Genomic DNA, 26,315 nt, shown 5'->3' with positions numbered 1-26,315 from the left:
AAACTATTGTGGGGATTAAAGAAACAATAAATGTGTCTGGATCATCCCAGTTTCTGTTTTTAACCTCATTAAACCAAGTTTACATTTTCCTCTAAAGGGGCTGCAACACCCAGCTGCACATAACCTTCACTTTTCTAACAGTTTCACTCTTTGAATATTTTTCATTTCTTACAATCAGAATTCTCCAATAGATTTGTAGAAGGAAATTATTTTTCTTTCATGCATCACCAACTGAACCTTTTATGTAAACGTTTGAAGTTGCAGCCTAACCTCATTTAATTTTGCTTAGCAAAGTACTTTTCAACTCTAATAATTAGTAAGAGTATATTTCTTATCATCTATTGGTCATCTGACCTGATAAACTTCAATTAACATTATAACACAGGAGTGATTGTGTCTAAAAATGGGCTCCTGCACGCTTGCAGACATTTTTCCATCACAACTTATGGATGATGAATGATTTGATTAAAGCTGTGAAAACATTACTGATAACCTTCATGTGATATTACATTAAAGCCACTTTTTTATTAAAATCAGGAACTTTTCTAACTGACCTCCAACCTTTGAGCAGCAGTGTGTACTGTATGTTTGTATGTAACTGTATCTGACCTGGATTTTATCACCAGTTTCAAGTATGAATTTTCTTTAAAGTCTGTCTTTAAATACAAATGAAGTTCAACTTTAGCAAGGCTGCTGGTAAACTGGCCCTAACAAGTCCACTTTATTGCGTGCTCATTGACTTTCTCCTATCAGAGCTGTTTAACAAGCCCACTTGATACATGCTGATTAATCTATCACGCGTATCAGTGGCTCATGGTTGCTTAAAGCCTATGTCTGAACTTGAGCACAGAGGCAGAGCATCATTCAGTCCTTGAATCCCATCATTCAAGGATGACAAACTCCACTTTCTCTGTAATAAGACAGCTCATAACTTTTTAACAGTCTCTCCTGATGGTCTCATATCATCTGCTCTAATCAATAACCATACACTATCATTACAATGTAGACCACAGCTCAAAGGTCTGAGGTGAATTAAAAATGTCTTGTTTTCTGAATAGACTCAAATTTGGTTTCAGATTGAATCACAGCAATTAATCAAAAGCGTAAATAATCATATAAATGCTTAATATTAACACTGATCACAAATCATGAATGATTTTTAATAGAATATCTACAGAGGTGTTCAGAGACCCATTTTCAGCAATAATCCCTCCTGTGTTCAGTGGTACATTGTCTTATCTAATGCAAGTTTAACACATTAAAAGCCTAACTTATCACTCAAAACAGCTTTTTAAGACATTTTAGCACAAACTCAAACTATTGTGGGGATTAAAGAAACAATAAATGTGTCTGGATCATCCCAGTTTCTGTTTTTAACCTCATTAAACCAAGTTTACAATTTCCTCTAAAGGGGCTGCAACACCCAGCTGCACAAAACCTTCACTTTTCCAACAGTTTCACTCTTTGAATATTTTTCATTTTTTACAATCAGAATTCTCCAATAGATTTGTAGAAGAAAATTATTTTTCTTTCATGCATCACCAACTGAACCTTTTATGTAAACGTTTCAAGTTGCAGCCTAACCTCATTTAATTTTGCTTTGCAAAGTACTTTTCAACTCTAATCATTAGTAAGAGTATATTTCTTATCATCTATTGGTCATCTGACCTGATAAACTTCAATTAACATTATAACACAGGAGTGATTGTCTCTAAAAATGGGCTCCTGCACGCTTGCAGACATTTTTCCATCACAACTTATTGATGATGAATGATTTGATTAAAGCTGTGAAAACATTACTGATAACCTTCATGTGATATTACATTAAAGCCACTTTTTTATTAAAATCAGGGACTTTTCTAACTGACCTCCAACCTTTGAGCAGCAGTGTGTACTGTATGTTTGTATGTAACTGTATCTGACCCGGATTTTATCACCAGCTTCAAATAAGAATTTTCTTTAAAGTCTGTCTTTAAATACAAATGAAGTTCAACTTTAGCAAGGCTGCTGGTAAACTGGCCCTAACAAGTCCACTTTATTGCGTGCTCATTGACTTTCTCCTATCAGAGCTGTTTAACAAGCCCACTTGATACATGCTGATTAATCTATCACGCGTATCAGTGGCTCATGGTTGCTTAAAGCCTATGTCTGAACTTGAGCACAGAGGCAGAGCATCATTCAGTCCTTGAATCCCATCATTCAAGGATGACAAACTCCACTTTCTCTGCATCAAGACAGCTCATAACTTTTTAACAATCTCTCCTGATGGTCTCATATCATCTGCTCTAATCAATAACCATACACTATCATTACAATGTAGACCACAGCTCAAAGGTCTGAGGTGAATTACAAATGTCTTGTTTTCTGAATAGACTCAAATTTGGTTTCAGATTGAATCACAGCAATTAATCAAAAGCGTAAATAATCATATAACTGCTTAATATTAACACTGATCACAAATCATGAATGATTTTTAATAGAATATCTACAGAGGTGTTCAGAGACCCATTTTCAGCAATAATCCCTCCTGTGTTCAGTGGTACATTGTCTTATCTAATGCAAGTTTAACACATTAAAAGCCTAACTTATCACTCAAAACAGCTTTTTAAGACATTTTAGCACAAACTCAAACTATTGTGGGGATTAAAGAAACAATAAATGTGTCTGGATCATCCCAGTTTCTGTTTTTAACCTCATTAAACCAAGTTTACATTTTCCTCTAAAGGGGCTGCAACACCCAGCTGCACAAAACCTTCACTTTTCCAACAGTTTCACTCTTTGAATATTTTTCATTTCTTACAATCAGAATTCTCCAATAGATTTGTAGAAGAAAATTATTTTTCTTTCATGCATCACCAACTGAACCTTTTATGTAAACGTTTCAAGTTGCAGCCTAACCTCATTTAATTTTGCTTTGCAAAGTACTTTTCAACTCTAATAATTAGTAAGAGTATATTTCTTATCATCTATTGGTCATCTGACCTGATAAACTTCAATTAACATTATAACACAGGAGTGATTGTCTCTAAAAATGGGCTCCTGCACGCTTGCAGACATTTTTCCATCACAACTTATGGATGATCAATGATTTGATTAAAGCTGTGAAAACATTACTGATAACCTTCATGTGATATTACATTAAAGCCACTTTTTTATTAAAATCAGGAACTTTTCTAACTGACCTCCAACCTTTGAGCAGCAGTGTGTACTGTATGTTTGTATGTAACTGTATCTGACCTGGATTTTATCACCAGTTTCAAGTACGAATTTTCTTTAAAGTCTGTCTTTAAATACAAATGAAGTTCAACTTTAGCAAGGCTGCTGGTAAACTGGCCCTAACAAGTCCACTTTATTGCGTGCTCATTGACTTTCTCCTATCAGAGCTGTTTAACAAGCCCACTTGATACATGCTGATTAATCTATCACCCACATCAGTGGCTCATGGTTGCTTAAAGCCTATGTCTGAACTTGAGCACAGAGGCAGAGCATCATTCAGTCCTTGAATCCCATCATTCAAGGATGACAAACTCCACTTTCTCTGCATCAAGACAGCTCATAACTTTTTAACAGTCTCTCCTGATGGTCTCATATCATCTGCTCTAATCAATAACCATACACTATCATTACAATGTAGACCACAGCTCAAAGGTCTGAGGTGAATTAGAAATGTCTTGTTTTCTGAATAGACTCAAATTTGGTTTCAGATTGAATCACAGCAATTAATCAAAAGCGTAAATAATCATATAAATGCTTAATATTAACACTGATCACAAATCATGAATGATTTTTAATAAAATATCTACAGAGGTGTTCAGAGACCCATTTTCAGCAATAATCCCTCCTGTGTTCAGTGGTACATTGTCTTATCTAATGCAAGTTTAACACATTAAAAGCCTAACTTATCACTCAAAACAGCTTTTTAAGACATTTTAGCACAAACTCAAACTATTGTGGGCATTAAAGAAAGAATAAATGTGTCTGGATCATCCCAGTTTCTGTTTTTAACCTCATTAAACCAAGTTTACATTTTCCTCTAAAGGGGCTGCAACACCCAGCTGCACAAAACCTTCACTTTTCTAACAGTTTCACTCTTTGAATATTTTTCATTTTTTACAATCAGAATTCTCCAATAGATTTGTAGAAGAAAATTATTTTTCTTTCATGCATCACCAACTGAACCTTTTATGTAAACGTTTCAAGTTGCAGCCTAACCTCAATTAATTTTGCTTTGCAAAGTACTTTTCAACTCTAATCATTAGTAAGAGTATATTTCTTATCATCTATTGGTCATCTGACCTGATAAACTTCAATTAACATTATAACACAGGAGTGATTGTCTCTAAAAATGGGCTCCTGCACGCTTGCAGACATTTTTCCATCACAACTTATGGATGATCAATGATTTGATTAAAGCTGTGAAAATATTACTGATAACCTTCATGTGATATTACATTAAAGCCACTTTTTTATTAAAATCAGGAACTTTTCTAACTGACCTCCAACCTTTGAGCAGCAGTGTGTACTGTATGTTTGTATGTAACTGTATCTGACCTGGATTTTATCACCAGTTTCAAGTAAGAATTTTCTTTAAAGTCTGTCTTTAAATACAAATGAAGTTCAACTTTAGCAAGGCTGCTGGTAAACTGGCCCTAACAAGTCCACTTTATTGCGTGCTCATTGACTTTCTCCTATCAGAGCTGTTTAACAAGCCCACTTGATACATGCTGATTAATCTATCACGCGTATCAGTGGCTCATGGTTGCTTAAAGCCTATGTCTGAACTTGAGCACAGAGGCAGAGCATCATTCAGTCCTTGAATCCCATCATTCAAGGATGACAAACTCCACTTTCTCTGCATCAAGACAGCTCATAACTTTTTAACAATCTCTCCTGATGGTCTCATATCATCTGCTCTAATCAATAACCATACACTATCATTACAATGTAGACTACAGCTCAAAGGTCTGAGGTGAATTAGAAATGTCTTGTTTTCTGAATAGACTCAAATTTGGTTTCAGATTGAATCACAGCAATTAATCAAAAGCGTAAATAATCATATAACTGCTTAATATTAACACTGATCACAAATCATGAATGATTTTTAATAGAATATCTACAGAGGTGTTCAGAGACCCATTTTCAGCAATAATCCCTCCTGTGTTCAGTGGTACATTGTCTTATCTAATGCAAGTTTAACACATTAAAGCCTAACTTATCACTCAAAACAGCTTTTTAAGACATTTTAGCACAAACTCAAACTATTGTGGGCATTAAAGAAACAATAAATGTGTCTGGATCATCCCAGTTTCTGTTTTTAACCTCATTAAACCAAGTTTACATTTTCCTCTAAAGGGGCTGCAACACCCAGCTGCACAAAACCTTCACTTTTCTAACAGTTTCACTCCTTGAATATTTTTCATTTCTTACAATCAGAATTTTCCAATAGATTTGTAGAAGAAAATTATTTTTCTTTCATGCATCACCAACTGAACCTTTTATGTAAACGTTTCAAGTTGCAGCCTAACCTCATTTAATTTTGCTTTGCAAAGTACTTTTCAACTCTAATAATTAGTAAGAGTATATTTCTTATCATCTATTGGTCATCTGACCTGATAAACTTCAATTAACATTATAACACAGGAGTGATTGTCTCTAAAAATGGGCTCCTGCACGCTTGCAGACATTTTTCCATCACAACTTATGGATGATCAATGATTTGATTAAAGCTGTGAAAACATTACTGATAACCTTCATGTGATATTACATTAAAGCCACTTTTTTATTAAAATCAGGAACTTTTCTAACTGACCTCCAACCTTTGAGCAGCAGTGTGTACTGTATGTTTGTATGTAACTGTATCTGACCTGGATTTTATCACCAGTTTCAAGTACGAATTTTCTTTAAAGTCTGTCTTTAAATACAAATGAAGTTCAACTTTAGCAAGGCTGCTGGTAAACTGGCCCTAACAAGTCCACTTTATTGCGTGCTCATTGACTTTCTCCTATCAGAGCTGTTTAACAAGCCCACTTGATACATGCTGATTAATCTATCACCCGCATCAGTGGCTCATGGTTGCTTAAAGCCTATGTCTGAACTTGAGCACAGAGGCAGAGCATCATTCAGTCCTTGAATCCCATCATTCAAGGATGACAAACTCCACTTTCTCTGCATCAAGACAGCTCATAACTTTTTAACAGTCTCTCCTGATGGTCTCATATAATCTGCTCTAATCAATAACCACACACTATCATTACAATGTAGACCACAGCTCAAAGGTCTGAGGTGAATTAGAAATGTCTTGTTTTCTGAATAGACTCAAATTTGGTTTCAGATTGAATCACAGCAATTAATCAAAAGCGTAAATAATCATATAAATGCTTAATATTAACACTGATCACAAATCATGAATGATTTTTAATAGAATATCTACAGAGGTGTTCAGAGACCCATTTTCAGCAATAATCCCTCCTGTGTTCAGTGGTACATTGTCTTATCTAATGCAAGTTTAACACATTAAAAGCCTAACTTATCACTCAAAACAGCTTTTTAAGACATTTTAGCACAAACTCAAACTATTGTGGGCATTAAAGAAAGAATAAATGTGTCTGGATCATCCAAGTTTCTGTTTTTAACCTCATTAAACCAAGTTTACATTTTCCTCTAAAGGGGCTGCAACACCCAGCTGCACAAAACCTTCACTTTTCCAACAGTTTCACTCTTTGAATATTTTTCATTTTTTACAATCAGAATTCTCCAATAGATTTGTAGAAGAAAATTATTTTTCTTTCATGCATCACCAACTGAACCTTTTATGTAAACGTTTCAAGTTGCAGCCTAACCTCAATTAATTTTGCTTTGCAAAGTACTTTTCAACTCTAATCATTAGTAAGAGTATATTTCTTATCATCTATTGGTCATCTGACCTGATAAACTTCAATTAACATTATAACACAGGAGTGATTGTCTCTAAAAATGGGCTCCTGCACGCTTGCAGACATTTTTCCATCACAACTTATGGATGATCAATGATTTGATTAAAGCTGTGAAAATATTACTGATAACCTTCATGTGATATTACATTAAAGCCACTTTTTTATTAAAATCAGGAACTTTTCTAACTGACCTCCAACCTTTGAGCAGCAGTGTGTACTGTATGTTTGTATGTAACTGTATCTGACCTGGATTTTATCACCAGTTTCAAGTAAGAATTTTCTTTAAAGTCTGTCTTTAAATACAAATGAAGTTCAACTTTAGCAAGGCTGCTGGTAAACTGGCCCTAACAAGTCCACTTTATTGCGTGCTCATTGACTTTCTCCTATCAGAGCTGTTTAACAAGCCCACTTGATACATGCTGATTAATCTATCACGCGTATCAGTGGCTCATGGTTGCTTAAAGCCTATGTCTGAACTTGAGCACAGAGCCAGAGCATCATTCAGTCCTTGAATCCCATCATTCAAGGATGACAAACTCCACTTTCTCTGCATCAAGACAGCTCATAACTTTTTAACAGTCTCTCCTGATGGTCTCATATCATCTGCTCTAATCAATAACCATACACTATCATTACAATGTAGACCACAGCTCAAAGGTCTGAGGTGAATTAGAAATGTCTTGTTTTCTGAATAGACTCAAATTTGGTTTCAGATTGAATCACAGCAATTAATCAAAAGCGTAAATAATCATATAAATGCTTAATATTAACACTGATCACAAATCATGAATGATTTTTAATAGAATATCTACAGAGGTGTTCAGAGACCCATTTTCAGCAATAATCCCTCCTGTGTTCAGTGGTACATTGTCTTATCTAATGCAAGTTTAACACATTAAAAGCCTAACTTATCACTCAAAACAGCTTTTTAAGACATTTTAGCACAAACTCAAACTATTGTGGGCATTAAAGAAACAATAAATGTGTCTGGATCATCCCAGTTTCTGTTTTTAACCTCATTAAACCAAGTTTACATTTTCCTCTAAAGGGGCTGCAACACCCAGCTGCACAAAACCTTCACTTTTCCAACAGTTTCACTCTTTGAATATTTTTCATTTTTTACAATCAGAATTCTCCAATAGATTTGTAGAAGAAAATTATTTTTCTTTCATGCATCACCAACTGAACCTTTTATGTAAACGTTTCAAGTTGCAGCCTAACCTCATTTAATTTTGCTTTGCAAAGTACTTTTCAACTCTAATAATTAGTAAGAGTATATTTCTTATCATCTATTGGTCATCTGACCTGATAAACTTCAATTAACATTATAACACAGGAGTGATTGTCTCTAAAAATGGGCTCCTGCACGCTTGCAGACATTTTTTCATCACAACTTATGGATGATGAATGATTTGATTAAAGCTGTGAAAACATTACTGATAACCTTCATGTGATATTACATTAAAGCCACTTTTTTATTAAAATCAGGGACTTTTCTAACTGACCTCCAACCTTTGAGCAGCAGTGTGTACTGTATGTTTGTATGTAACTGTATCTGACCTGGATTTTATCACCAGTTTCAAATAAGAAGTTTCTTTAAAGTCTGTCTTTAAATACAAATGAAGTTCAACTTTAGCAAGGCTGCTGGTAAACTGGCCCTAACAAGTCCACTTTATTGCGTGCTCATTGACTTTCTCCTATCAGAGCTGTTTAACAAGCCCACTTGATACATGCTGATTAATCTATCACCCGCATCAGTGGCTCATGGTTGCTTAAAGCCTATGTCTGAACTTGAGCACAGAGGCAGAGCATCATTCAGTCCTTGAATCCCATCATTCAAGGATGACAAACTCCACTTTCTCTGCATCAAGACAGCTCATAACTTTTTAACAGTCTCCCTGTCCTCATACTTTTATATATTCTTCTGTAATAGATAACTATACTCTATCATTGCAATCTACACTACAGCTCAAAAGTTTGAAGTCAATTTTCACCTGGTTTATAACCATGTGATCTTTTCACACATCAGTGTCTAAAAAACGCTCATTTTTTTGCTGTGTCTATCATCAAAAATTGAGTTGTTTGCAAACTCTCCCTAACAAGTTCACTTTATTGCGTGATCATCAATCTCCTCTACAGCTCAAAAGTTTGAAGTCAGTTAGAAACGTCTTTTTTCTTAAAAAAAAACAAGATTCTCTTCATTTTTTGTAAATTAGTTGTGAATTCAAATAAATATTATTGCTTAAAACTTGCATTGATCACCAATTATGATTGATGTTTGATAAAATATTACCTGGTGTATGGATACAACAATAAAGGAGGTGTGTGGATTACAACAGTAATAGCGACTGTGTAGATTATATTACCTATCCTCAGTTTATCACATTAAATCTCAGCCTACTGGTGACCCAGCAGTTTTCAAAATACAGCCGTGCTAACCAACATCATTTTTTCAAGTAATATAAAAATCAATTTTATATATTACCTTTTTAAACATCTGATTTTTCTTTCTAATCTCATTTCAACAAGTTTGCACATTTGTATAACAACAGTTGGACCTCCAGATCTTTTAAGCTTTCAGTTTTTTTCTCAGTGTGACACATAGATTTGTTTCCGTCTCTTTCAATAAGAAAGTCAAATCTTCAAACCCTAAAGCAATCTTTGTTTCTTTCAGTCATTCCAATATTTTTCATCTCCTGTTAATTGCAGTTAACCAGGGCTTAGCTACTCTGATCTACAGTGATTTTGGGGGTGTGGATACCTATTTTTTCACAGGTGCAGAGCCTTTTTCTACAAAATTACGAACAAACTGCATTTTTAAAAATTACCATTAACATTAATGTAGACTGACAAGTAACTCATCATGTGACACAGTGATCAGTAGAGAAGAAAGAAAATAACCCATTTCAAAATTTCTAGTTCAGATCAAAATCATTGTTCTGATTAAGGAAACAGTAAATTTGGCCACGTTATTGTTCTGATCCTCCAATTTTCCCTTTCCAATGTGAATAAATAAAATTCAACTTTTGTTGTTGTTTTTTTAAATAAAAGCAGATTTCTTACAGTAAGAATCCTCCAACAACCTTTCAAAAGAAACATTTTTTGTCTTTCCTCAATTTTGAGACCAACTGAATCCACAAACCTGAAGCTCCAGACCCCAAACTAACCAAATTTAATGTTTCCTTAATCAGCACAGTCATTTTTAACTCTTTGTGTGTTATGTTTACTCACAGTTTTGATGCTTGCTTCTTTGACTTGATCCATGATTAGCTCTGCACCGTCGCTCTGCTGTTTTCTCCTCATGCTTCTCCTTCATGCGTCCTGTCCTCAGATATAATCCAACCTGCCTCCTTGTTTCCTCCTTGACTTGTATTCGCAAAATGTCCAGTTAAATTAAGAGAAATCCATAAAAAGTTTTCCTGCTTCAAAAGCTCTTCCAGTTGCCTGTCTTCTTGTCCTCCTTTAAATGTGCATTTTTCTACATTTGTATTTATTTGACTTCATATTGCCATGACAACATAACACAGAGCATCATGGTAGTTTAAAGCAGGTGGTTCTGTCCTCTGCAGAAATGCTGGTGTTCCATAGTGATGTAAAAGTATGTTAATAATCTTTAAACAGACACTCACTGATTCTGTAAGAGCAGGAATTTAACTACAAACCCTCACAGTCCCCATCAGTATCATTCATTCTGCTCTGCAGCAATGGTCACAGTGGCTGCTTTAAGTACGTTTGCCCCATAGAAATCCACTGATGTTCAGTGAGTCCCTTTGACACATATTTAGACCTTCATAATGTTCAGGGTGCATGAGTGTTATATCTCCAGCTCATCCTAAACATTGTACCAACATGTAAAAGACATACGTCCTCAAGATTTTGATTTGTTTAATTTTAATTTAAACTTGTTTTATTCTGAATAAGTGTGTGAGATGGCCCTCAGGCCTCTAAATCCACGTCCAGGTTTGGGTGACTACTTGGATTAGGGGAGTATTATTTAGAGCAATGTTTGTCACTTTGGTTAATTGCTCAACTCAGGCCGTTTTTGTTCAGTCTTTTTCTAACTGAACTTTCACATTTAACATGCTAACTGAAGCCTGTAGAGTCTGAGATGTAGCTCTTTTGTTTTCTGTATTGTACAGTCTGACTTAGGGGTGAATTTGCTGGGATTGGTGACTGTGTAGCATGTTTTGAATAATCTTCTTCAGAATAGACTTTTGGTGTAAGCTGATAGTGAATGAAAAATACTATAAAAAGCTGCTGTGGTTTTAATTTTCCAAGAGAGGTAATGCACATAATGCAGAGACGAGCGCATGGGGGATATCCAAATTCTAGGAAGGCAGCCTGCTGCTGTACACAGGCGGATTCTTCTCAGTCATAGTTCTTAACAACTTGACTGTTTTCTCAAACCACACAAAGAGCGCTGTTTCCATTCTGGGAAGTCTACTCATTGGTGTAGGCAGCTCTTCAAATTCCTGAACATCCTCAGTCTTCAACACACTACAAGCATTTCATCTCTCTTGACTCCAGGTTCATGTTGGTGGACCCAGTTACCTTCATCTGGACCTCATTCAAGCCCCTCCATTTAACGGAGAAGAGATTAAGCTGATTAAAGTGGAGGAAAACCACACCAAAGATGATCCAATCAACACTTTCTGATCTGATCACACTTCAGCTGCTCAATGCGACCAAACAGCTGTTCATGGGGGGAAAAAGAAGTACTATTCTGTTAACATCAAATAATTCAATGGAATAACATACAAACAGTGTATTACTTTAAATCCACAATTATTGAGAGTAATAAGCACTGTACAGTTGAATGAACAATTTTTTAAATGACAAATAAAGCATCGTAAAATATTTTGTTGATTGTTGATTCCTTGAGTCATGAAGTCGTATTTCTCATAGACAATGTGAATTCATGGTTTTATTGACATGAAGTAAATGTCATTGGTGGGACAAAAAGTTGATATTTAATTGTACCTGAAAAGTGCAGAAAAACTCTTGGTGGATTTTACATCAAAAACATTGATTCTTCAAAGTTTATATTTTCATATTAGGTCATGAATAATCTGAAAAAGAGAAGACACCCATGCCTCCCATTACAGAAGCATAAACATGACACGGAGAAAAATTATAATAAGACAAAATATGTAGAGATGAAGACTGGAAGATGCTAATTTTATACATTGTTTTTAGTCAGGAGGTCAATGTACATTACAGAAAAGGCAGCAGACAATACTGACAGTAGCAACATGACACAGACAAAAACAGCACATGTAGCATATTTTTATTTATGGTGCAATGTTGCAGAGTGCAAAGATGCTGAAAGAAATATGCAAAAAATAAGTAGTTACTATATAGAGAGTATATACATGAGGATTACAGTGCCCTGTAGCGCTCTGTTGGACTGCTTTGATGTTAGTGTCTATATTGGATGATTGGATGCTGCTGAGTAAGGTGAGCAGGGATAATGGAGATGGGCTCCTCCTGAAGTCTGCTGTCATCTGTACTGTTTTGCACATATTCTGCTCTAGTTATCAAATTGTCCTGGATGTATTTATTTATTCAGTTTCTTTATACACTCGTAAACAATTTCCACCTGCTTACACACGTGATATAAAATACATCGAAGCATTGCGGTTTGCAGCGTTTTCCATGCACTGTTTTATCTGAGAGAACAAATGATAAGGACGTTGTTTCCAATGTTTCACTGGAAAGTTTCATCACACTCTGTTGTTCTTTGGAAGTGTGAAAGTACTGCTCTTCCACAACTTCCTTACACATGGAAATTCACCAGAAATGGCTTCAGTTGTTCTGCAGTTACAGGACTTGAATACATCTGCGAGACAGAGTGTGAGAGCAGGAGGGTAACAATAATTTACTGCAAGTTTGATTTTGATTGATTATATTCTTGTTCGTGGAATGACAATCCCAGTACCTTCAGCAAATGTTTATGACTTCTCTGCAAGTCTTTTAAGATACAGCACAATGTTTTTATTTTTAACCGGCTGTGTTCATCATCTGTGTGGTTTGGTCAAAGAAAATTTGAGAATTTTCTTTGACCAAACAGACCAACATGTGTATTTTACATTATATAACCGGTATGGTGTTTGTTGTCTTCCAGGAATTATAAATCTTCCCCTCTTAATTTTTGTTTTGACGTTTCCATCTTGGTCGCGAAATAAAGTTTCTGATTTTACCTTTTGTGAATGTGTCTTCTTTTCAGTTCTCTGACATATCACAACTTTGATTATTACAATATCTAGATGGTATGAACAACCTTCACATAAAATTATTTGGTAATCAACCCATGCAGGAAGAGTCTCCAAAAGTTGAATCTGTTCATGTGGACGTAGCGTTTTGTGGGAGAAACGTTTCGTCACTCATCCAAGTTTCCTGGATTCTTGTTTTCGACAAGTTTGTCTGCCTGCTCTTGGTTTATGTTGCTAATTATTTAAATGAACTGGCTGCATCTTTGCATTGCTAGTAGATCACAAAGACTTTTTCCACTCTCAGTGGCACATCATTGTTATCACGACTAATTTACCGAGCTTAGTAAATCTTGCTCTGTCTGTGAATTTGAATTTTTTTGCCTGCCATTATTTGTATTTCACAATTATAATTTAGGTGACATGCAAAAGTGTAAGCTGGAGCTGGGGAGTAAGTCACCAACAATTAGTAACATAATAATGTGAGGGCAGTGCTTGGATTCATAGCTCCACCCTTTATGTATGGGAGACACCTTCTGCTAAATTTCAGTATAAATATGTGTGATAACCAACTGGATTCATAAACGCAGATATCTTATGTCTCTGTTTCTTTCAGAATGGCTGCAATTCCTGCTACTCCAAGAATTCAGAGGATCTGTGATCAGGTGAGCTTTATTCTATCTTCATTCTTCATAATCTTCACAACCAAAAGCTCTGATTTGTACGTCACTCTGGATTTACATCAAATTCTAATTTGTTCAAACACAGATCAAGTTCTTAGTGGAGGCAAAGACCATGAAGATATACAGTGAATTCCTTGCTCTTAATTACTTTGTTGGGCATGAGAATGGAACGGAATCCTATCGAATCGAGGTAAGTACTTCTGTCATATTCATTATAAAAAATTCACTGAAATTGGAAGACAAGAAAGAACACTTTAGATGTGCTGTTAAAAGTGTTAATGAAGATATTTAGTGTCAAACATACAACATGTTTTTTGTCTCTTTTGCGTGCAGGTTGATGTGGGAGGATCCAAGTGCATTGTGGAGGATGTCAGTCAAAATGTTCCACCTGATGTGGGAGTGATCAAGCTAACTGACGTAAATGAAAACCACAGCAGCGATGAGGCCATCAAACCTTTCTAATTTGATCTCATGGCCTGTTTCAGCTGATAATTGCCTCCAAACTACTGTTGCTATAGCAAAATAATAAATAATAATAAAATAATAAAATTTTTGTGTTATAAGCAGTGAATCATTTTTAAATCTAAAAACTGAAACATGTTGTACATTGAACATTTTAAAAGGAATAATAAAGAAAATTTGATTTTTTTGTAATTGTGGATTTTGTGACAGTTGTGAAGCTGTATTTGACTGATAAGGGGACAGTAAAAAAAAGTGATAGTGAGAGTTTTTGCTCAAATGCTTGTTGGTGCACACAAACACAAGTTTTGAATTTTCTGAAAAACTGTAGATGAACTTTTCACCAAAAACTGATAGACAGCAAACAAAAACAAGATTAAAGAAGCACAAACACAACACAGAGAAGAAGCTGTAATGATGCTAAAACTCAAATATAAATCAACATTACACTCATTCACTGTTAAAAATATCAGCATAAATCTGAATGTTTGAGTGACCCAGTTAACCCAGGTGAGGAGACTGTTTGATAATAAATACACGTTTTAAAAAATTACATTATGTATATTGCAACAAAAGAAAAAAATGGAGCCTGTTGTGTGTAGTGGAAAATTTGTGTTCACCGGATTTAACCTCTCTGTGCTATTGGTATGTGATTGTCACATTCTTGCACGAAAAGTGTGTGTCTGAAGATGGATGCTCTCTGTGTCTTCGTTACAGGCGCCTACATGACTGGGATGGCATAGGCACCGATCGGATTTCTATCGCCCATTTGCTGGGAGTAAGGGCGCCCTCCGTTTGCGAGGTGCGCCTGCTGCTTGCGGCACAGGGAGGAGAGGGCGGGGCGGTGAGGGATTCACTGGTGGCTGGAGCAGCATCTAATAACCAACTCGCAAAATAAAACAAAATAAAAACAAACCAACAAACACGAAAACACCAGACGTTATTATACAGACTTATAATTTGCACCGATGTTTTTTCGAAATTCTATATGCGAAAAGTGAGCGCGAGAGCCCTCGGTGCACCTGCTCGCTGCTGAAGTCAAAGTAAACTTTATTGTCATCTCTGCTCCAGTATATAGAGAGACGAGACGTGCAAGTAAACAAACAATAAATATAAGAAGAGTAAGAAAATAAATATACACTTTAGGACCAGGGGTAAAGGGATCAATAACAATTTAAAATGTATAATTTACAGTTTAATGATTCAAAGTCTCACACACAACCCGTCGAAAGGGGAGGGGCCGGCTGCTTCCAAAGAGAGCACATTTTATAATGTTGTAAATCCAAGCCCATTATGTATTCATGATTTGAATCCTGGGTTGTGTGAAATCCCAGAAATACACCTTAGACAAAGTGAATCTGTGAACTAAGGTGTAGGTCTATTAGGTTATGTTGTGGCGATCCTCGGGTTGGGGGATGGGTGTTCATACTGGAGTGCAAAATTAAAACAAATGGAAGATGGACAAGAAACGTTCAAAGCCATCAGGTGCTCAGTTTAGAAAAAATAGAAAAGAAGAGGAGGAGAAACGAGCAAAAGATACAGGTAAGCAGATGTGTCATTGGATAATGGCAGGTCATCCTGAAACAATCAGAATCAGAATACCTTATTAATCCCACCTGTTCTTGCAACAGCATGAACACTGACAGGGTGAGACAGCAAAAAAGTCTTTGTTTATTTTTGTAATAGGTTAAGGAATTAAGTTAAGAAGAGTGATTAAATAAATTGTTTCTTGCATTTTTGATTTAATGATTGTGTTTAGGATTATTTCAGAAACATGTTTACAGGATCTTTGTAAGCCTGTATTTACTTTAAAAGAAGGGAAGCACTTCTTCATTCTATAGAAAAGGTGACACATTACAGATGAGTTCATAAAAAGTGTCACTGTCACTCTTTCTAGGCTCTGTCACTTTTTTACTGGAACAGCATGGTAAAGTAGGCCTAGGGTCCCATCTAGTGGCAGTCTGTTGTTACTGCAATATATGAAATTGTGTTTCTATTGGAAATATAATTCAGCGCCACCGAGCCGCTCTCCCAGTTACAAAGTGAACCTGTTCTTTTAGACAGATAAATCACTAAGCACAGTGAAGCTTTTGGTTTTGTAAAAGTGTTTCTTATTCAAAATGCATGTTGATTTTTATAGGGTTGAAGAGCAGTTAGCAGTGCATTCATGGACATCTTTAAACTATTAATTGAAGAATCTTTGGTCATGATGGCATGAACTAGAAACGTGAGCTCCAGGTGAGACTGCACAGAAGAACAAGTGTCCTTAAACTGCATCAACTGATGACTTTTTACAATTTTATTCTACTGTGTGTTTTTATCATTGAACGTTTATGTCTTTGTGTACACATCCTAACACAAGCTACTGTAACTTAGAGAAGCTCAGCAATATATTATTAAGTACACAAACAGTTCCAGGTGCTGGACTGTTTGAAGGCCCCACTTTGGATCATGTGAAGGACGTTCAGTTTTTTGTTACAGGCATTGAAGGGTTAATGCTGTTAATTGCATAGTGCAGTGATCGATAACTTGGTAGAGCTGGTCCACCTTATGAACCAAAGAATAATATCTAGTATGTTGTGAATGAAAAAAATAAATGGTATGACTGTTCATTTACCGAACCCTAACCTGTGAGATCAGGCTCACATCTCTGATCATAGAAATGGTGGACTTTTCAGGAAATGTACTTAAAAAATAAAAACAAGAGTAAGATGGGAAAGTCAGAAGGAAATAAGAAACTTTCTCAATTGTGAGAAATTTTGTGAGAATTTTAACTGGATTGTCTGTGGTATAACTGGCCTGTAACAAGAGGAGTCACCAACTGCTGCCCATTACAAAGGAAGAGGTTTTAGGACTTCCAAACCATCTTCACTGTTCCCATCAGGAGGCATCCATTTCTTTGTTACACCCTATGCTTTGAGAAACACACTATTATCACACCACAGTGAGCCAGTTGCATGAACAGCAGCCTAATCAGACTTCTGCAGAGTCTCAAAGTTTTTTTGGAGTCTGCTTCTTGTGTCCAACAGGAAGAATTCTGTCCATAAACAAAGGATTTTAAAATGTACCTTTTTTTTTCTTTTTACTTTTGTAAAGTAACCTAAAATTATTATTGCCTCAAAGGGATTTATACTCTGAGCTATGGGCTTTTTGTTTTTTAAATGTTGTTCTAAGCGGCCAACGAATTGTTAATGCATGATTAAAGTGAACTGTTAATTTATCGTTTCTGGTTTTACTATAAACAGACTGGGGACGCTTGTGTTTTCTTTCTTCCTCAAATGATCAGATAAGACTTGATTAAAAGAAATAATGCAAAGGCATTTTGCTGTGTTCACAGAGGGTCTTGAGGGTCTGTGTAAACGGAAAGATCTTGGCGATGGTGCATAAATTTGGGCACCATAAAAAAAGAAATGAAATCAATATTTAGTAGATCCACCTTTTGCAGAAATTACAGCCTCTAAACGCTTCCTGTAGGTTCCAATGAGAGTCTGGATTGTGGTTGGAGGTATTTTGGACCTTTCCTCTTTACAAAACATCTGTAGTTCATTCAGGTTTGATGGCTTCTGAGCATGGACAGCTCTCTTTAACTCACACCACAGATTTCCAATAATTTTCAGGTCTGGGGACTGAGATGGCCATTCCAGAACATTGTACTTGTTCCTCTGCATGAATGCCTTAGTGGATTTTGAGCAGTGTTTTGGGTCGTTGTCTTGTTGAAAGATCCAGCCCCGGCGCAGCTTCAGCTTTGTCACTGATTCCTGGACATTGGTCTCCAGAATCTGCTGATACTGAGTGGACTCCATGTGTCCCTCGACTTTGACAAGATTCCCAGTCCTTCCACTGGCCACACAGCCCCACAGCATGATGGAACCACCACCATATTTTACTGTAGGTAGCAGGTGTTTTTCTTGGAATGCTGTGTTCTTTTTCCTCCATGCATAACGCCCCTTGTTATGCCCAAATAACTCAATTTTCGTTTCATCAGTCCACAGCACCTTATTCCAGAATGAAGCTGGCTTGTCCAAATGTGCTTTAGCATACCTCAAGCAGCTCTGTTTGTGCTGTGGGCGGAGAAAAGGCTTCCTCTGCATCACTCTCGCATACAGCATCTCCTTGTGTAAAGTGCGCCGAATGGTTGAACGATGCACAGTGACTCCATCTGCTGCAAGATGAGGTTGTAGGTCTTTGGTGACAAGGACCCCGTGGAGCGAGGCGTCCTCAACCTCTCCGCAGCACAGGTGGAATACAGCGAAGACCAGCATGCCATGCTTAAGGTACGGTTTGAGGCAGGATAGAGAAAGGCTGGATGTAACACGCTTGTCTTTAATGAGAATTTATTCAAATTGTTTTGATGCACGTTGGCCAGTTTTGGACACATTGATTGATGAAATTGCAAATGGACTGGGATTTATCATTTGAATGAACATGAATATAATGGGATGTTTTCTTTTCAGTGCCCAACACATTTGCAGTGTGCACAAAACATCGAGGCATCCTCCTGCAGGCCAACAACGAGAAAGACATGAACGACTGGCTGTATGCTTTTAATCCTCTGCTAGCAGGAACGATAAGGTACACACACACGCTCCTCACACCACAGTCAAACGTGCAGCTTCTGCACCCTTCAAAAACATTCCCTTCTCCTCACAACGTAAAACTCTCCCCGCAGATCTAAGCTGGCGAGGTGGCGCAGCGGCCTGACGAAGAACTGAGCGGGCGGAGCGGTACGCGGGAAAACCACCGCTTCTATCTTTCTGAAAAGCCTTTGAAAATACCGAAAATACCAAGTGTTAAAACTTATTAATCATTGTGATTCTTGACAGTTTTCTCTTGTAAGTCGACTTGTGGCTTAAGTCTCTTTTCATGTGTAGCCAGATGGAAGGTCAATATTATGGGACATGCCACTGGAGGGCGCTGTTTCTTTTGGGGTACCTCTGAGAGCGCAAGGGATGATGGGGATCTACAGAGACATTAACGGAAGTGCTAGCTTGCATTGGTGTTATGTGGGTGTGCAATGCCGTTTTTCGCTGCGTGATCGGTTTTAAATGCAAAGTGTGGAACAGTTAAGGCACCAGGAGTTGCTGCAACCAACTTCGCCGTTCATCTCAGAGGGATCTGTATTCCGTTTTCTGCTGGATTAATGCACTCAGGAGAAGCCACTACAGTTATTTTTGCACTGCTAAGTTTGTTTTATTTCTGTATGGGTTTATATCAGTCACAAATTGACGCTAGACATCCTTGAGTTCCAGACGCTGATAAAGTTGGGGAAATAACCTGCAGTAGCAGTAGGTTACCAGTGCACAAAGCTGTTACTGGATAAGAACTGTGTGTAACAATTTTATTTCTTTATTTTTACAACCTTTTTTATTTTCTTCTGAGCGCTTACTTTATCATTCAGATTAAAAGAACCCCAAAGATAATCTGTGTTCTGGGCTGGTTAATTTAGCCAGGCTACACAATTTGGTACCAGGAGTGGGGTATCTGCAAGGGGCAGCTCAGTGATTTTGTTTTTATGGGTTTCAGTTTAAGTAGGTTATTTTACGGTGCAAAAAAAAAAATAACTGTAGTGGTGGTCACCCGCGGCGCGAGGGATTGGAAAGGACCTGACGATTGGGTCCATACCAGAGGTGTGCAGAGGAGCAGTGGCCAGTCTGTCCAGAAGAAGGCGATTTCGATCGAGGGAAGGATTCTTTCCAGAGGAGAGGAGGACATCAGTGGCACCTAGCTGAATAGACTGTTAAGGCATTTTCTGCATCCTCACCAAAGACTAATCTGGACACAGACATTTCATTATGTCAGACACAAACAGTGACGATGACCAGGGTTTGGCGGGGGCCACCGGAAGGGACCCTGTCACTGAGCTTCAGGCAAAATTGTCAGAACTGAGTAACAAACATGACCAGGCTATGGCCAGGATAACTGCTTTGAGTGACGGGGCAAGTAGGTCGTATGTATATCTGCCGCGAGAGCGACCTATTCAACCCTTTAGTGGGGATGCAACCGTAGATGGACGTTCTGTAGAGGAGTTTATTGATGAAGTACAGAGGGGTATCAGAACTAGAGGCTTGGGTAATGACGATCAGGTTGACTTCATTTTTTCCCTCCTCAGGGGTTCTGCACTTGAAGAGATCAAGTTGTGTACTGGGGGAGAGCAGACGGAACCCGAAGACATTTTTTGTTTTCTCAGAGAAGCTTACGGTGAGAGGCGCAGTGTAGCACAGTTACTGCAAACCTTTTTTAGCCGTTTCCAGCTAGAAGGTGAAGATTTCTTTGAGTACTCACACGCTCTGTCCCAGATCCTCCGCTTAGCCCTTAAACAAAGGCCTGATGCAGTACGAGACGCAAAGATGGCAGTTAGAGACCAGTTTGTGGAGGGAGTAAGAGACTCCACTCTGCGAAGGGAGCCAGGTTAGCACCATCTCAGAGGCATTTTTCCGACAACACCTAATGGGCGAAGATGATGACGTAACCCCTACAGCTAAATGGCTTAAATTGACTGCAGCTAACTCATTGCCAATTCCTTATATAGGTTACATTGAGCTGGATGTGCAGGCCATGGGGTTAACAGTGCAGGAGTGTGGGTTTTTGGTAGTCAGGGACCCCGCCCCAGAACCGGGAGGGCCACAGGACCAAGAGCTAATGTCAGCTAAAGTTAAGGTGCAGGAAAATGATGTGGAACAGCAGGTGGAAAAAGGTGCCAGCAGACTAGAGGGATCCCCCCCTGTTCTTGTTGGAATGAACATAATAAAGAGATGTAAGGAGCTAGCCATTGCTAGTTTTGATTCGACTCTCGGAGGAGAGTTAAATGCCGCTTGGGGAGAAGCTTTTCAGAGGGTGCAAGCCTGCGAAGTATTAGAGAGGTCATCCACCGCCCGGTTAGCTGGTAAAAATACTGTACACGTGCCAGCATCATCCGTGGCCACAGTATTTGCTAGGGGGCTTGGGAAAGTTTCAGATGACCAGACCTTAATGTTACTTGAGCCAACCAACACGCTCGTTCCCAGCGGTTTGGTTGTTGTTCCTACTCTTGTTGAAACTGACAGGCACGTGTTTCCAGTTCAAGTTGTGAACTTCTCTCAGGAAGATGTGTGGTTGGCTCCCCGGACCAGACTTGGTGTGCTTACTGTAGTGGAGTGTGTTGAAAATGCAGCTGAGGTGCAGTTTAATCGTATTTCTGCTGACCACGAGGAAGTGTCACTGAATAAGAAAGGGGCTAAAGAATCTGATGGTGAACTGAAATTGCTGATAGAGCAGCTGAGTATTGGTGGCTCCCAAGAGGAACAGACCAAATTAGCTGCACTTTTGGCTCAGTATGCAGATGTATTTGCTTTCAAGGATGAAGATCTAGGTTATACAGAGAAGGTCAGTCATGAGATACACCTAGTCGATGATGTCCCTGTCACCCAGGCCTACCGACGAATACCTCCAACACAGTACAAAGAGGTGCGAGAACACATAACCCAGCTTCTGAAAAGGGGTGTGATCAAAGAAAGCACTAGTGCCTATGCATCGCCCATTGTGCTGGTGAGGAAGACAGACAACAGCTTGAGGTTATGTGTCGATTACAGGCGGCTAAATGCCAAGACCAGACGTGATGCCTTTCCTTTGCCCCGTATAGATGAATCCTTTGATGCATTACATGGTGCAAGGTTTTTCTCGACTATCGACCTGGCAAGTGGCTATCATCAAGTGGCAGTTCACGAAAGGGACAGGCACAAGACAGCTTTTATAACTCCATTTGGGTTGTTTGAATATACCAGATTGCCCTTTGGTGTGTGTAATGGTCCAGCCACTTTCCAAAGACTCATGCAGGCCACTATGAGTGACTTAATCCTTCAGATTATGCTCGTGTACCTAGACGACATATTAGTCTACTCATCCACTTTTGAAGACCATTTGGCACGTCTTCAGACAGTGTTGCAGAGACTCAGGGAAACTGCGCTGAAGGTTAAGGTGGAGAAATGTCATTTTCTCCAATCTAGTGTACGCTTTTTGGGTCACCAGATCTCAGCTGAAGGGATAGGTACGGACCCAGACAAGATAGCTGCAGTGAGGCAGTGGCCAGTACCCACCACAGTTAAAGAGCTGAGATCCTTCCTGGGATTTTGCAGTTATTACAGGAGATTTCTCCATGGATTTTCACAGCTGGCAGGTCCTTTGCATGATCTGGTTAATGCATGGGGCAAGGATGACAGTCCAGCTAAATATAAAAACTTGCTTGAAAGTGTGTGGACGCCATCTTGTCAAGAGTCGTTTGAACAGCTGAAAGAGAAGCTCACAAGTGCCCCCCTACTTGCTTATGCTGATTTCTCACTGCCATTTGTTGTTGAGACAGATGCCAGCAGTTTAGGACTGGGAGCAGTTCTTTATCAGGTGCAGGGTGGCAGGAAACGTGTTATAGCATACGCCAGCCGAAGGTTGAGAAATGCAGAGAGAAATGACAGAAATTATAGCAGCATGAAATTAGAGCTCCTCGCCCTTAAATGGGCTGTGTCTGAGAAGTTTAGAGGGTATCTCTTAGGCTCCAAATTCACAGTTGTGACCGATAACAACCCCCTCTGCCACCTGAACTCAGCAAAGCTGGGAGCCATTGAACAGCGCTGGGTTGCCCAGTTAGCGCCATTTGACTTTGAGGTGCAGTATCGCCCTGGTCGGTGTAACACAGCAGCCGATACCCTCTCTAGGCAGCCATTAGCAGGGGAGCCCCAGCCTGCAGGAGATGAGGAGGAGTTTGATGAATGCATATCCATCTGTAACCTAGTCAGCAGAGGGACAACACTAGGGCGGGACTTAGTAAGTGCAGGTGTAAAATGTTGTCAGGTGAGGCAGGCCCGGGTCACAGCAGTTGACCAAGACACTCATTTTACTGATTCCCAAGGGAATACACCCACTCTGCCAGGGTATTCTAAGGAAGAGTTGCGACAGTTTCAGAGCTCTGACCCTACTATCAAGTCCTTTAGGCAGTTTTGGGACAAAAAGAAGAAACCCACACACCAGCAGAGGAAAGGTTTGGCTAAATTTGTGATTTCTCTGCTCCGACAGTGGTCACGAATCATGGAGATTGAGGGATTGTTGTATCGGGTCATTGAGGATGGACATTTGGGGAGGTGTCAGCAGCTCCTTTTGCCAGCTTGTTTAAAGGAAGCTGTACTGGGGAGTGTGCATGATCAGATGGGGCATCAGGGGGTGGAGCGGACCCAGAATCTGTTAAGACAGAGATGTTTTTGGGTTGGTATGTATGAAGAAGTGGACCAGTGGATTAAGAAATGCTACAGATGTGTGCTCACTAAGTTGCCACAGCCCAAGATTCATGCCCCTGTGAAGCCTTTTCTGGCCACTAGACCTCTTGAAGTGGTTGCAGTAGATTTTAGCGTGTTGGAGCAAGCCTCAGATGGACGGGAAAATGTGTTGGTGGTTACAGATGTTTTCACCAAGTTCACACAAGCTTTCCCTACACGCGACCAGAAAGCTGATACAACTGCTAAGATTTTGCTCAGAGAGTGGTTCATGAGGTATGGAGTACCAGAGAGGTTACATTCTGATCAGGGCAGAAATTTTGAAAGTGAGGTGATTCAGGAACTGTGCAAGTTATATGGGGTTAAAAAAAGCCATACTACACCACATCATCCCCAAGGTAACGCACAATGTGAACGTTTCAATAGGACACTTCATGACCTATTGCGTACCCTCCCACCGGACAAGAAACGCCGTTGGCCTGAGTATTTGCCAGAGTTGGTCTATGCATACAATGTGACTCCCCATGCCACCACAGGTCACTCGCCGTATTACCTCATGTTTGGAGTGCACCCCCACCTTCCTGTAGATGCTTTACTAGGTCAGGAGCAGGTGCTTGATAAGAGACATGACTGGCTGGTTGTGCATCAGCAGCGCTTAAATGAGGCACATAACCGGGCGAGGCAGTACACTGAGCAGAAAGCAGCAGAAAGGCTTGAGCTGGACAAAACCCGGGTCTATTCCCCTCCTGTTGAAATAGGTCAGTTAGTGTATCTGCGACACTGGCCTCAAGGCAGGAACAAAATTCAAGACGCCTGGAGTCCTGTGGTTTATAGGGTTGTCGAAGTCCAGGACAGCACACATGCGGTGGAGCCTGTGGAGGGTGGGCCAGTAAAACGGGTTCACAGAGCTAACCTTAGACCTTGTATTGGCCCCATTCCTGCACCCAGGAAAAAGAAAAATAATGAGTCCCCTGTGGTAGCGGGTCCTATGACAGAAGAGAAAACAAGCTGTTCAGATTCAGATCCTGAGTATATGTTGTTAGGAGAAACCTCATACTCAATTGCAGAGCAGGGGTCTGATGAAGCCAGGGAAGCAGTTCAAAGCAGTGGCGTTTCAGAGTCTGTAAACACTGATGATGCTCGTGTTACTGCACCGTCTGCCTCTGAGCAGGTGTCCACACCAGAGACAGTTGCTACTGAGACTGACGGGGATATTGGGGTCATTACACCAACGCCAGTACCCCGTCGGAGTAAGAGAGCTAATGCTGGAGTGCATTCAAACCCTTACCATGTCCCTGTATCAGCATGTCATGCCATCACTTTGAGCCCGGAGGTACTGTCTCAGTTGTTGACTAATATGGGTACTGCCCTCTTTAAAGAAGCAGTGCATGAGTTGAAATATACCAATTGAGTCACCGGGGACGTTGACTCTTAAGCAGGGGAGAATGTAGCCAGGTGGAAGGTCAATATTATGGGACATGCCACTGGAGGGCGCTGTTTCTTTTGGGGTACCTCTGAGAGCGCAAGGGATGATGGGGATCTACAGAGACATTAACGGAAGTGCTAGCTTGCATTGGTGTTATGTGGGTGTGCAATGCCGTTTTTCGCTGCGTGATCGGTTTTAAATGCAAAGTGTGGAACAGTTAAGGCACCAGGAGTTGCTGCAACCAACTTCGCCGTTCATCTCAGAGGGATCTGTATTCCGTTTTCTGCTGGATTAATGCACTCAGGAGAAGCCACTACAGTTATTTTTGCACTGCTAAGTTTGTTTTATTTCTATATGGGTTTATATCAGTCACAAATTGACGCTAGACATCCTTGAGTTCCAGACGCTGATAAAGTTGGGGAAATAACCTGCAGTAGCAGTAGGTTACCAGTGCACAAAGCTGTTACTGGATAAGAACTGTGTGTAACAATTTTATTTCTTTATTTTTACAACCTTTTTTATTTTCTTCTGAGCGCTTACTTTATCATTCAGATTAAAAGAACCCCAAAGATAATCTGTGTTCTGGGCTGGTTAATTTAGCCAGGCTACACATGCGACTAAAACGTTGAAGTTCCACAGAACTTTTGCCTCCCCGCTTCCCTCCAGCAATCCCGCTGCCAACTTAGCTTTCCTCCTCTCTATTCCCTCCCCTCAGCTTTTTGTGTTTTCGTTTAGATGACAATGTTTGGGTCTAATTTTTTTCCGCTTCGTTGTCATTCCCAAACTCCCCTAACTAAGTAGCATGTTGTAGTAGTCTACTTGTGTGTGCACGACTCTCTAGAAACTTTCTGTTTGCCAATCATCTGTACAAAAAAATGTCGCTATCAGTGTTATTTGTCTCCTGAAATGAGTTTCATTCTATTTTGTTTTTTTTTTTTTTTTTTGTTGGTTTTTTATTAAATTAACATGCTTGCATGATACCTGCAGCAGTCCTCGGGAGAAGACCAGGTTTGCTCAGTTTAAAACAAAAAACATGTTGTGGAAGTTTTCCATTTAAATAAAGCCTGCAGACGAGCGGTGAGCGGTAGCTAACATTTTATAATCCAAACACACAAAGAACAGAAAACCAAGCTTGTGGAGAGCCTACATGACCGCGGGGCAGGGTCAGCAGAGTCTCACTGAGCCTAACATGGCTCTCAGTTAAATACCTTCTCCAGGAACAAAAGGCAGTACACAGCTGTTTCACACCTTAAGGTTCACACTCCCTTGTGGAGTGGTCTGCTTCCCCCAACTTCCTTACTACACCCCCACCATTTGTCTTACAGTATGGGTGTCAGACATGTTAAAATCCAGTGGCACCAAGGCATTAT

The sequence above is a fragment of the Pelmatolapia mariae genome, linkage group LG9 (assembly GCF_036321145.2).
Source record: "Pelmatolapia mariae isolate MD_Pm_ZW linkage group LG9, Pm_UMD_F_2, whole genome shotgun sequence".
NCBI classification, from domain to species: domain Eukaryota; kingdom Metazoa; phylum Chordata; class Actinopteri; order Cichliformes; family Cichlidae; genus Pelmatolapia; species Pelmatolapia mariae.
This window is presented reverse-complemented; position numbering follows the sequence as displayed.